At 28.3% G+C, this 14,414-nt stretch overlaps 1 protein-coding gene across 1 annotated transcript in view; it reads left to right on the top strand.

Moving 5' to 3' along the window:
• The first annotated feature begins 6,536 nt into the window (after nt 1-6,536).
• Nucleotides 6,537-14,414, top strand: part of LOC129920506 (uncharacterized) — a 58,295-nt gene continuing 50,417 nt past the window's right edge. The window contains exon 1 of the mRNA XM_056001786.1: nt 6,537-7,177. The gene's annotated coding sequence lies outside the window, so the exon portion shown is untranslated. The remainder of the gene's footprint in view (nt 7,178-14,414) is intronic.

Raw genomic sequence — 14,414 nt, forward strand, 5'->3', positions numbered from 1 at the left:
GTTTATATTGTATTTTCTTGTAGGAATACTTACTTTAAACAGAAATAATAACAAAAACCACGAAAAATAATTATGGCCAGGTTTTTGATGACAATACTCCTATGTGCGCCGTTTGGACCGTTACTTTTGGTACATTCATTTCCCATTATCGACTACCGACAGTCATGATCTCGGATGGGATCACAACTCGCTCACTTTATACTATGGCTCCACATGTAGGGTGAATCAAAATATGCATTCATTAAAAAAAAATAATCAAAATTAAAATTACAATCAATCATGACATTTTTATGAAATTTGAAAAAAGTGAATTTTTTTTTAATTCAAATTTTCAATAACGATGCATTGTATTTTTTGAAATTTTTTATTTTATGTGTTGATTAATTAAATTATTTACTCACAAAAATGGCATGTCAACTTTTTTTACCTAAAAAAATGTCATGTCAATTTTATTTGAGAAAAAAATTGTTTTTTTAATCAAATTTTCGATAACAAGGCTTTGGATTTGTTGAAATTTTTTGGTTTAATGTGTTGATTAATAATAAATAATAATAACTAAAAATTTGCATGCCTCAAAATAAATATTTTTTTTTTTGTATTAAAGTCAAATTTTTGGATTGGATTTTTTTTTAAATTCTTCCAAAATCCAATTTGGAAGAAAAAAGTTAAAAAAAAAATACATCGATTAAAATTTTTGTTTCAAAACTGTGGATTTTAATATACGAAATTAAGTGGACCAAATCCATTTTCGCATAAGTATTTTGTGGTTATTTTTGCACCTATAGTTTTTTTGTTTTCTTGTTTTTTATGACAAATTTTAAAAAGAAAGAAAGAATTTCTATCAAAACAGTAGGTTACCTTAACTACTCTTAATACAAATATTTACCTTAAATAAAAATAAATATTTGTGTTCCACCACTCCACTACAATAAACGGGGCTACCAAAGTGTCAGCATCTCTCTTGCTTCTAACTTAACAATTTTAACTTCGCAGCACGTCAACCAATGAGAAATTTACAAATTCAAACGCCATAAATAAGAAACAAAAAAAACACGACACCTGGACAAAAACACCCATTTTTTATAGGCACACAACCAACCGCATAACCAACAACAAAAATGAATACACCCAACCCATTCCGCGCATTCATAAACATATTTGAGAAAAAAAAATAAAATAAAAATATAATCGCAGTGGGTCAAAATAAAGTTTACGCTCCAAAAAACGTCACCAAAGCTTAAAAAAAAAAAAAAATACCACCAACCAATCTCTAACAACAATTTACGCAAATGCGGAAAAAAGAAGGAGATACAAACAAACAAAAGGGAAAAAAAAACTTAAGAGATACGGATTTTATTTTTCAATTGCGATCGCCTATTGGTTGATTTTTTAATTTTATTGTGAATCATAGTTTATAAAAAAAATAAAAAAAAAGTAATAGTTGATGCTAGAAAAAATTAATGGAGAGGTGTTACTTGAAAGACGAAGTGGTAGTGGATGGTAATGGAACGTAACGTATTAAGTTTTTCATAGAAAAAGAGGAAGTGTACTGTAACTACCTAGGTAACAAATATGATATGCTAGTCTAAATTACAAAGATGCCCTGCATTACAATCCACAAGGATCATTGAAGAAATCCTTGTGGATTGTAATGCTGGGCTTGAAATCCACAACGGAAATAAGATTCACCTTACGTTGGTGTAAACACGTTCCACTCCCAGCTTGATAACAACGATGGATCAGAACTTCTCTGTGGATAACCTTTCCTTAAATTTTTTTTTTTTTTTGATTCAATAAAAAAATATAATCAAAAGAAATTCCAAAATCGCTAGCAACAGCATTAAGAAATAACACGCCAAAAAAAAGACTCAAATTTCAGAATCATGGATTATTTTTTTTCGAAGGAAAAGCAAGAGATATTCGATTCATGTCATTCGTGTTCTGGAATGCAATTATTTAGGTAGGTAATATCTATTTGAGAACATACAAAAAACACGAGCTTTACATAAAGTCGCCCGGTCGACGACGGTGGCGGCGGCGGGCGTTGGCGCTAATCGAAAAATTGATAAATTTGCTGATTTACCTACGAATGATATTGAACACCGTATACGAAGCGGCGACATGAGTATTTGAGTTTAGATATTTTTCTTTTAGTTTGTCGAAACACGAAAATATATGACTTGGACTCAAATGACATAATTTTGTTTAATTATTTTGAACCAGAAAAGACTTCACTTTGAGCAAATAAATAATATTGAATCAAGGAAAAATCGTGGGAACTATTGTTTTTTTTTTTTTTTAATTTTTTTTTAATACAGGCAAAAAACAAAAAAAAAAGTCGGGAGCAAGAACTTTGTAAGGCGATGTTAATTGACTTTAGTGTGCTGAATTTAAAACTCTTTACTATCACGTCTAGTTTTTGTGATCACTCATCACTATTTTCGCTATAAACTCCCAAAAACTAATTTTCAAATAAGTTGTTTTTGATGTTTAGTCAAAAATATATATTTTTCCATAATACCTAAATTGCTTTTTTTAAGTCCAAATCAGAAGACGCAAACTGGAATTTGGTTCATTACTTTGGAAAAAACAAACAAGATTTTGAGGTATTTATCATACATTTTTTTTTCAATATCTTCGAGAAAAAAAAATTGAAAAAAAAAACAAGTACCTTAAGGACGTTTTAATATGGCGTTTCGAGATTCCATAAGTAGTTTTGCAAAAAAATAACTTAACGGTGATGTAATTTGATGTCAAATGTACCCAAAAAACGCGTTTTTGAACTGTTAACCCTCTATAGGCACACGGGTGCGAATTTGGCAGTACAAAAATGAAAAGTGGTCACAGAAAAGTGTCTTTATAAGAGTGAAAATACATTTTTTATAAATACAGTATTCGAATTCCTCGGAAAATTCTACATCAATTTCATATATGATTCTCCATAAAATAGTGAGACCTAAAAAAGTTCTAGCGCCATGAAAAAGTATAAACCAAATTCGCAAAAAAGAGGTGTGCCTACAGAGGGTTAATATTCAAGTGTTTCGAAAACGTGAAGTGCCAGTGAAATTTTCACTTCGGATTCGGACTTAGCACACAAAAATCCTTTAGAACAAAGTAGGGTTTGCTTCTTGCTCTATTTTCGTTGCCAACCAGTGTAATCTAATTCAGCATTCAATTGTTTATTTACAACTGTATACAAATATTTTAAGTAATCAAGCCTTATCAAAATGTGAATAAATTCAGCTACAAGATTTTAATTTTTTCTAAGATTCAGCTGATTTATTTTACAGGATTTCAAACATGTATTGTATATATAGCCAATGATAAAATAAGTTTATGATAAATGATAAATAAGTCAATCTTTCAAATTTATCTCAAATTAAATTTCATCAACTATCGCCTTTCCGTATACAAGATTTTAATTGAAATTTACTTGAATTTTTTAAACAATTTTCTGGCTGGTTCCAGAAGTTTTTTTTTTTTTCACCATTTACACGTCATTTCAAGCCAAACTTGTTTGGAGATTTTGATTCGAAGTTATCTGCGTTAATCTTGATCTTTTTTGAAAAATAAAAAAAAAAAATGAATTAAATGCATGGTCTTACTTTGGTTAAAAGTTATATGTCTCTAAGAATATGAAAAAAATGTTTGGTTATACAAATAACTCAGCTCAAAGAGACCTTTCTTTTGATTTCATTTTCAATGAATTTGGAGGATATTTTTCAAATATTTTTTTTTTTTTTTTTTGAAAATCCAAACAATATATTTTTTTGTGTGCCCAAATGCTTTCAGAAAAAAGAAATTGTTTAATTCGGGATAACTATTTTAAATAGTCATTTATTGACTATTAAAATAGGCGCATATAACTATTTTAATATGGATAGTTAAAATTGATAATATTTAATAGTTAATTTGGAGAATACGAGTAGTTACTTCGATTGACTATTAAAATTGTCAAAAATAACCATTAAATATTCAAAATAGTTATCCCGATATTAACTATTGTTTTCCTTGAGTGTGCATGTGCATTAGGGTGTGTCAAAATTCAAAAGTATGGAATTTTCAAATGTAATAGCTTTTAAAAGTTGCATTGCTTATCAAAATTAAATCCTGCATTTACAGTTTTCATTTTAATTAATATCTTTGGCTCGTTCAAAATATAGAAAGAAATCTGTACCGATTGGATACAAATCTGCACCGTTTGGATACAAAAAATATATATTTAATATTTTTAGGCTTTCACGTGAAAGATAATTCCAAGAAAAAACTTTTAAGCTTATATTTGTTGGAATTGAACACTAAGTAAGGAAGCTGCAAAATAATAAGTCAAGGAAAAAATCATTTTTTCATATAAAATCGTTTTTTTTCCTAACAACTTCAACCGATTTGATCGAGCCAAAGAAGAACGATACTATAATTTTTTTTTACATATTATTCAATTTCAGACCCTAATACTTTTGACCACTATTACATTTGAAAATTAGGGTACTTTTATTTTTCCATACAAAAGTGACACACCCTAATGTGCATAGAGGCCAACTTTGATCAAAAGTTATCTGCTTCCAAAGGTATGAAAACAAATATGTTTGGCTACAAATAACTCAGCAATCACACCTACAGGAAACTTTTAGCTTTCAACTGTGAATAGATCTTAAAGAGAGCTGTCTCACTCGATGAATTTTGAGGAAATTTTTGAAAATGCCATTTTTTTTCAGTCAAAATAATAAAACTTGTTTCGAGACTTAATTCAGCAACAACCAGACCTTTAAGAAAGTTGATAGATTTGGAGGAAATTGTCAACTTTTTTTTTTTTCGAAAATCCAAAATAAAATAAAATTTAATTTATTGTGCCTAAATAAAAAAAAAAAAGAAATTAAAAAAAAAAAAATTTTTTGTGCCTAGATCCGAAAACAAAAAAAAATTTTTTTTTTTATTCCAAAATCCGAAAAAAACATTTTTTTTCCGAAAACAAAAATTCTATATTTGAGTTAAAAAATCGATTGAAATATCTTAAAATATAATTTATTTTTAATTTGAAAAAAAGTGATCAATCACCGCAGTAGGTACCTAACACCTTTATTTTTCATCGTTTTTCATAATGTTGACTTCCTTCCTTGGGCTCCTATCAACTTCTTCTGGTGGTGCAGTGGTTGATTCATTGTTATCTCTGCCCGCATATTCTCTGCAAATCATCCTCGGTACTTTAAATTATGTATCGAATAGTGTCTTTGCCTCAAAATAAATTCTTATTTTATCCAAAACCCATCGCATATTGTGTGTGTTTTCATCCACTTAAGTTCCACAAAAGACAAAATGAACTTTCACAAAAGGTGATGAACGCGCTATAATAGTGATAAACTATATTAAATGCAGTAGATGTGCGGTGCTATACACCATTCGGTAGGTGGTTGGTTGGTGGCAGTCGGATTCAACACCCAGGCCAGTAGAGCCTGAATCTGTATCATGAAAAAATAGTGAACAAACATCATCGGTGGCGGCAGCAACAGTTCTTTAAGGTTGCAGTGGCACAAGCACAATAATATTGATATCGACTTCTCAAGTCAAAGTCAATAGTTCGTGCTGCATGTGCATAGATATGAAAGAGCGTTGCCGTTTATGCAAAAAAAACGAAGGGTTCTAAATTCAATTAAAATAGATGCATGGAGATAAAATATATCGACTTATGACTTTCCTCAACGCTCATAATTTTTTAGCAAAACCAAAGAAAATACTGCTCAATGGTGTTTTAAAGTTAAACTAAAATTTGATAAACACTGCCGCAGCTACAAAAAAACGCTTTGGTTTGGGTGGGAACGATCCTTTAATTAATATAGGATTTTTATTATTATTTTTATTACCTATAGAATATTTCGGAAACAAAAATTTATTTTATTTTAAGTTTAAAATTAATTAAACAATTTAGTAAAATGTTAAAGTCATTTTCTTAAATTTAAAAATAAAATAAATATAATTTTAAATAAAACAAAAAGTTTAATTTTTAAAATTTTAAATATATTTTTTAAATTTTTATTTTATTAATACACTTATATATCATTGTAGTAAGTTACTAAGTCGAAAAGCAGACTGATTTTAAACTTTGTAAATTACTAAAATGGCATTAGCTTTTTCCTAAATCGTTTATAATTTTTCCCAAAATTTTTAAATTCGACAAAACTCTGCATCTCAAAATTTTAAATAAAATATCGAAATTTAACTTTTATCAACTATCAATAATTAATACATAATTGTAAATCGCAATAAAAATGTTTTTAAATTTCCTGATTATCAATATTCCTACGTAAACAATACTTTGAATCAACAAGTGGCAACGCGCACGCAACTATACTATTAACTATTAAGCTTCATTGTGGTTTTTAATAATTTTTTTTTTTTTCGTGGAGGCAGGAAGAGTGCACGAGAATAACACAAATAACATACAGCAAACGTAGAGGTACAATGATTACATTTTTACACATTTCATTCATTTTTAAATTCACTCGCGGCACTTGGCGGTTGTTAGGCTGACGACAATGGCGGCTGGCGGTGGTGGTAATAAAATGAATGAAAAATATCAAAATGAATCTTAAAGATACATTTTATTATTTTATAAGTTCATTCGATTATATCGTTGATCAGGGTTGTTTAGAATATTTCTTCAGCCAGTCAGTGAGTACGCCGGCTCAATTAGACCGTCAAACATTGTCAACACGGTCGCGTGTGTTTTTTAAGAATATTTAGCAGCCAGATCTAAAACTACGTTTCTTGTTTTTTTTTTTTACAAATTAGGTACAAAAACAAGAGTTATCGTGTGTCTTTAAGAAAATTATTAAAAAAAAAAAAACAATATTTAATATTTTGACATGATCGTCAGTTTGCATGGGTTTTCAAATGTAAAAAAATAAAAAATTTGGAAATATACGTTAGTGCGAAAATATTGATTGTGATAAAAAATTGAAATTCTTGCTGATGTTTACTAAAAATGTTTTCAAAAATATTTTATTAGCAAGAAAAAAGTGCGCTGAAAAAAGTCCTTCAAAAAAAGTCCTGATAAGTTTTGAATTCAACAAGTGTTAATGTTTTTTTTTTTTCTTATTGTCAGTGAAATTCTACTGAATAAATGGAACACATCATAATAATACAAAAAACAAGCAACTTTAAACGCAGTTAGTTAAAAAAGGTTAGTTTCAAGAGGATCAATAAATAAAATAAAATATTTAATCTTAACGAAAATTAAAAAAAAAAAAATAATTTATTTAACTAAATCGGTTTATGAGCCGACGGTTATATTTAAATTAGATATATTTTTTTGATTTTTATCTGTAAATATTAACTAACAAAAAAATAAAGTTTGAACTTAAGAGATCATTTATATGGATGTAAACTAGTTCACAGCAGGATTTAAAAAAAAATTGAAAAATAAGGGTTTTAAGAAGAAAAATGAAGATCAATTTTAACAATTCACATTCTGACTTCTAAAAATGGGTAACTCTAATCAAAGTGCAAACTTTTACTAGATGGCAATAATAAATCCAATTGCATTAAATTCAATTACAACTTTTGAGGATGTTCGACACTGGAGTCTATATTTTATTTATTTTATTTGAAATTTTTTGTTAGCCATTGAAACAAAAATTTTGAACAAATTTGTCTTTTGTTAAGAAATTAAAATATTGAATTTTGAGCAATTTAACTTAACCAATTCGTATACAACAGTTTAATAAATTCTCCTAGTAAAGCTTTAGTCTAATTCCATTAAGTCTGAAGCATTTGTTCTTCGCTTTTTATTTCTTATGCAGTTTGTGTATTCCAAAATTCCAAATTCTTTCCCTTTAAATAATAAACAGGGTAGATTTACTAAGAAAATGTTGACAAAAAAAAAAAAAACTGTTCTGAGTGGTGACTCAAAGAGGTTTGGAAATCGAAAACTTATTAGGCCATATCCTCGATGTTTCGCTATAAATTCAAGAAGCAAATATGTTTTTTTGTTTTTACCCATTGTTAAAAAATTACTAAAAAAAAAATGGTAAAAATTGAGTGAGAAATTTGGAAGATTAAGATAATAGTAGGCAATCCGTTAAATCGTTAATGAAACACAAACGTGTCTTCAGGCACCGGTTATAAAGGAAAGGTGCCTAAAATGTCTAAAATTTAATCAACAAGCTTATTTTCTTTCCAGACTTTTCTGTGAGCCATTCAAAATCCTGTTCTTGTCGTCTTTTTTCTGGAACATTTTTTTTTTCTTATGACATGAAAGGCTTTAAATAGTGCGTCTTCAGTTCAAGACCAGGGCTTTGAAGATCGTTTATGTTTACAAACTTTTAAGTATATATGCCTTTTTAACTGAGTGCTAAGAAGGATTCCTACAAACATTAACTGTTTTCTAGGAAATTCCTAATTTTTGAAATGTCTAGAGACAGTTTGATCTGTTAAGTTTAAAATAATGGCTTGAAGAAGCTTAAATTATGTCAGTGCTGCCAGATAAAGAATTGTATAAAAAAGACCTTCTTATTATGTTTCATAGCGATTATATATCAATAAATTATTTTTTACATATAAAAATGACACACGCCCTCCTATAAAGAGCTCTATTTGATAAGTACTCTGTTAGAGCGATGGACTATCAATTCAGAGGTCTGAGTTCAAATCCAGTTTCCACCACCTAAACTATTTTATATTCATTTTTTATTGAATTTTTACATACATTTTTTTTTTTTCTTTAATATAAATTGGTTCACATATTTCAATCACAAATACAAAACCCTCACAATTTTGTTTTGTTACTTTACTAAATACTTTTATTTAATTTGTGTAAATTAAACTACATTACATTAGATACAATTTATAAATAGAAAAAAAAAAAAAAAACAAAAAAATCGGAATGCACAAAAAAATGTAAAAACCAAATGAAAATAAAAAAAAAAAATTGCATTGAGGTGAACAACAGAGCAATAATTAGGGAAATCAACACAAAAACAAACAAAAACAAAAAAAAAATTAAATTAAATAAAAAAGTTGGAAAATCATCAAGTCTTACGTAAATTTAAGAAAAATATATGAACCAAAAAATATCAAACGAGCGACAAAAAAATTGTTCAATATGCATGCGTTTATGATATTTCAGGCTTTTCTATTGAAGTTTTTTTATTTTTTTTTTTAATAAAAACTCATGAAAGAGTTTAATGTTGCACAATTAATATTCAATTTTTTTTTGAGTGCTCTTAAATCTTCATTGAATCAAAAAGAGGGTTCTTAATATCAGATATAAAATGGCCTATAACTACGATGACCATATTTCTGGAAGCCAAACCCGGGACGGATAAAAAATTCGTTGGATCGTTTTGAATTGATTTTTCCAAAAAAATATAAAATTTTTTTAAATGAGTTTCCATATTTTTTCCTTTTTTTTGATATTAAGATTTCCTAAACGATTATATGGGAGCGTTTTTGTTGAAATCATTTAAGTCGTTTACGAAATCAGGAATCAAGAAAATGGGTTCTTAATATTGTCTGTTAATAACTTCTAAAAAAATATTTTTTTTTAACCAAAATCGGGAGAGCTGTTTTTTAACATTTTTATTTAAATGGTTTTGAAATTGTATGAACCTTAACACAACTTTTAACATGTCCTTAAAAGTTTCGAAACTTATCTGGGTTCTTTACTCTTCCATATGTTGTTCTTTATTCGAAGACATTTTGCCTGGTGTACCAATTTGACAAACAGAAGCTGGAACTATATAATTGACGAACATTTAAAAAAAACTAAAGCCTAGTCTGGAGGCAAAACGAAAATTTTCATACAAAACCAGCACAACGAAATCGTAAACGAAAATTTTGCTTTTCGTTGCACAGTACGCAGCTTGGGCAACGAAATTCTTACCTCTGCTAGAATATATGGAGAGTTTTTAATCGTTTTTTTAACTTTGGAGACTTAGAAAATTTTTCGTTTTGCTTCAACAGCGTACTAGAAAAATTTTAATTTCCAACCACTGTTTTCCTTACAAAGTATTTAAAATATTGAATACAAAAATCAGAGAATGTGCAAATACGGGACAATCACGGGACAAATTACAAAATACGGGACACTTATACGTCCCGGGTTTCTTAAATAAGAACCCGGGACAAGCTGTAGAAATACGGGACAGTCCCGGGTTAACCGGACGGATGGTCACCGTACCTAAAAAGCTAGACCCGAAATTTATATAAATTTTGAAGAAATGACATTTTGTAATTGATTCAAGTTAAGTTTATTTTCTAGGTAATTATGAATATTGTGGTTTTCACGTCAACAAGATTCCACCAGAAAAAAAAAACAACAAATTTCACTTTTCCCTCATTGTGAGTTCCGGGAGAAAAGTTGTTCACGTTCGGAAAACTTACATATTTTTAACTTTTTTTAAGCCAAGTTATTGACAGCTTTTTTCTCACTGAAATATTGAAGAATTACAAAAACAGTTTAGAGCGGAAAACGTTAATTTTCTTTCGGCTAAATATTCCGGAGGAACAACAATATTTCGGGTGAATTTATTTTATAACGCTCGTTTTGTCATTTAAAATAAGCTTTAACATACAAATTCCCAGTTTCACGTTGATGGTTGGTCTACTGCCCTTATATTTAGAATATTCAAAGAGGTTAAATTGCAGATTACAGGCCACGCTTCGAAATAGGAAATTGCATCTTGAGTAGGTGCTAACTAATGATTTTTTTTTTTTTTTTTTAATTTCGAAATTTTGATTACCTATGATTTTGGTTTCTTTTTATGGTTAATAAATATAATTATGATTTTTTTTAACAAGAACATATAAAGATTAAAAATAAAATGCCCGACTGGATAACACGAACTCCTGCTCTAATTAGAGATTTTTATTAAAAAAAAAAAATACGAAAAATTATTATTTGATTATTTTTTAAGGAATTTCATCGATAAATGTAAAACTATATTATAATTTGTTTGTATGATTTAGGTACGAAATTTGATTTATTGTAATTGAAAGGAATTTAAAAAAAATAAAATTGTAAACCGTTGGAGCCGTTTTTCAAAGAAAATATTTTAAATTTTCTAACATTCTTCAAAAAAAAAATAAAAAAATTGTTGGAATTTGGAAGAAATAATTCATTTACACCAAAAAACGAAATCCTATCTACTCGTTTTCATCTACTCGTTTTCAAATTTTCAATTTCAAAACTACACACATAAGTTTTAATCAAAATCGCCTAAAGCCGTTTTTGAAAAAAATAACGTTTCTTTTTTGGTGATATGATAGGTTCTGTAAGTTTTGATCCTTAAAAAAAACTCCATCCAAAGAATCATCCAAAACTACTAGCTGTTTGAAGAAAATCGTTTTACTAGTTAAGGCTGTATCTCCGGACAAGTGGGTCACGCCCCCCTGTGGTTTTACTTAAATTACAAATCCAACTCAATTCAAGTTTGAAACGAAATTTTGAAACCGGAAGTTTAACCAAAATTTGATTTCAATTGTGTTGAACTTGGAGTAAAAAATATAAATTAATGTATATCTAAAAGATTGCATGGGATCGTTTTTAACTCCCCGCTTAAACTCAAAATTTATAATTTTACTATAAAAAAAAACTAATATACCTACAGTATAAAAATAATCTAAATGTGTCGAAAGTAAAAATGAAATAAATATATGTATAGAAAATCAAAGTATGTAAGTCAAAAAATAACAGGACAAATAAATTATTGTTAACAATTGCAATTAAAATAAAATAAGCAGTATTGTCGCTTGTATGTATCAACTTGTTCCTTTAGCAAATTTTTTTGTACAAAATAAAATGTATTACTTTGTTGGTGTGAAAAATCACACTTACCTACTAGTGTTTCTTTAGTTTCATGATTTTTCTTCTAACTCTTCTCAGACTATTATCATGCGATGTCTCGCAGGAAAATATTGTGTTAAATATTTACAAACCAATAATTAGTGTATACCTACTTCTATCTTGTTTTATTTTGTTTTCTGAGCGAATTTCCGACACAATATGAAGAAAAAAAAAAAAACTTGGAAATGGAAAAGACAAATGATAATTGTTTACAAGGAAATCTCGCACCTACTTCCAAATTTTTATTTTTATTTTCCTATTTTTATTTGCAACTTATTGTCATTTTTTTTTTGTATTATACTTATTTGTTCAGTTAAAACTTTCTTATAAAACAATCTCATGGAAAAAATTATAAGGAAATTTTTTAAAAACTAATAAGATTTGAGCTAAGATTTAAGATAATTACGTTTTCAAAAAATTGATTTTTCGAAAAAAAAAAAAAAATATTAAAAAAATCCAAAAATGTATTTTTCGAAAGTTGTAAATAATTAAAATTAAACAATAACATATGTTGAAGTATTTTGAATTTAGGAATTCAGAACTAAAGAAATGAGTTCTATGAGATTAATTACACGGTGTAACACTCAAAATATACGCGGGCGGAGACCTATCAGGTTTTGTAGAGCCAGTCGCACTGAACACGAAACGGTATTTTAAAATCCCCTAACACCCCCAAAATCTGGAGTTACGGGCAAAAATTTCTCAAAAACTAGAAGACATAGAATCATATAGTTTTCACTGTTCGATAAGGAATCAATTGAGGCAGTTTTCTATGTGAAAATTTTTTTTATTAAAATTCACAGTCTGGACAAAAATAGTATAAAATGAGTTTAAAATTTTTTTTCGCTTATTTTGAACTTTGAAGTCGATTATTTAAAAAACTATTGGTTATGATGTATTGATTTAAAAACTAGAATTAAATGTACAATTTTGCCTTTCGGAAATGGTATCATTTATTGCTGTAAGTGTTGCCGTTGTTTTTTAATAATTTTTTTTTATTTTGATATTTTTTTTAGAAAAATGCCAATCCCACCTAAACGGGGAGAGATAGACCCCCCTCCCAAAGAAAAAAAATGTTTGTATTGAGCTCCTCTACAAAAACCCGTTATCAAATCCTGGTGCCCAAGTTATCCTACTACGTGCCGAAACAACATTCTTGTTCTATACCTAAAAGTTGGAATTTCTGTATCTGGGTTGAAATCGAAAAATTTTTTTTTCTAAGCTAATTTTGAAGTGATTTTCATAAAAAATACCTCGATTGATTGGGAAATAGATATAGTTTTAGAATATATTTTTTTAATAGCATGTTGTTTTGAAAACATATACTTTAAATTGATGCTGAAGTTGTGCAAATGACGAAAAAAATTGAATTTTTGAACTTTGACAGATTATATATTCTAAGTGGTTTAACCGAGTTACATGTTTTATACATTGTTGTTCTATCAGAAACTGTAAAAAAATCAAAAATGGGTAAAAAATTGTCGAAGCTAGAATTTTTTAAATGGGTGAAGGTCCAAAAAACCGTTTTTTGCCCGCAACTCCAGATTTTGGGGGTGTTAGGGGATTTTAAAATACCGTTTCGTGTTCAGTGCGACTAGCTCTACAAAACCTGATAGGTCTCCGCCCGCGTATATTTTGAAACCTCATTTTTGTAACACCGTGTTATTAACAACTGTCCAAAAAAATTAGAAACTAAAATTAAAATTAATTTTGAATCTAAAAGTAAAATTTGAATTTTTCCTCTAGGAAATGTCACAAAACTTGTCTACCAAGTTTTTTTTTGAAAAAAAATCGCTTCAGTATGTTTAGAATGTGGAAATGGAAACCACTTTTTTACCATTCTTTATTAAAAAAGAACAACATAAAAATTGTTTCCTTTTCTCGTTCTCAGTATTCATTGAAAATGTACAATTGAAAGTTGTTGATAATTTACAAAATTTTTTTTTTTAGCTTGAGATAAATTTAGAAAAAAGTGTCAATATGTAAAAAAAAACATGCATTGCATAGAAAATAAAATACCCGTCCTTGCTCTTATAAGTAAAATAAAAATTTAAAATTAAATTTTATCATTAATAGTATAAGAAATTTAAAAAGAGGATTAAAAATTGTTTCAAAATAAAAGAAAACACCTTTTCACATTATCTTGATCTTCAAATTTTATTTGTAAGAAAAAAAAATGGTTTTTTTTTACACTTCAGAATGTCCGATGTAGTGAGCTTAGAGCTATCTACGATCTTGTCTTGGGATTCGAATCCTGAACCTCTGGAACTTCTGAACACCCTGAACTGATGAATTTAAGAGAATATATTTCGTATGGAGAAGGTGTTTCGATAATTTTTTGTTCGTTTTGTTTCGACCTCGAGGAGATTCCCCAAGCATCGGAAAATTTTTGCAATCTTGTCCTAAAAAAGGACGAACTCATCAAGAGCTCAGTGGAGTTCACTGAATTTATTAATATTACCTAAGACGAAAAAGATAATAATGCATAACCTTTTTAAAACAAGTTAGCCCAGTCAAATTCTGAGGTTCAAAACTTAAGAAAAAGTACTGCCGAATTGTTGGGAATTGGTTAAAA

Source organism: Episyrphus balteatus, chromosome X (assembly GCF_945859705.1).
Source record: "Episyrphus balteatus chromosome X, idEpiBalt1.1, whole genome shotgun sequence".
Taxonomy (NCBI): domain Eukaryota; kingdom Metazoa; phylum Arthropoda; class Insecta; order Diptera; family Syrphidae; genus Episyrphus; species Episyrphus balteatus.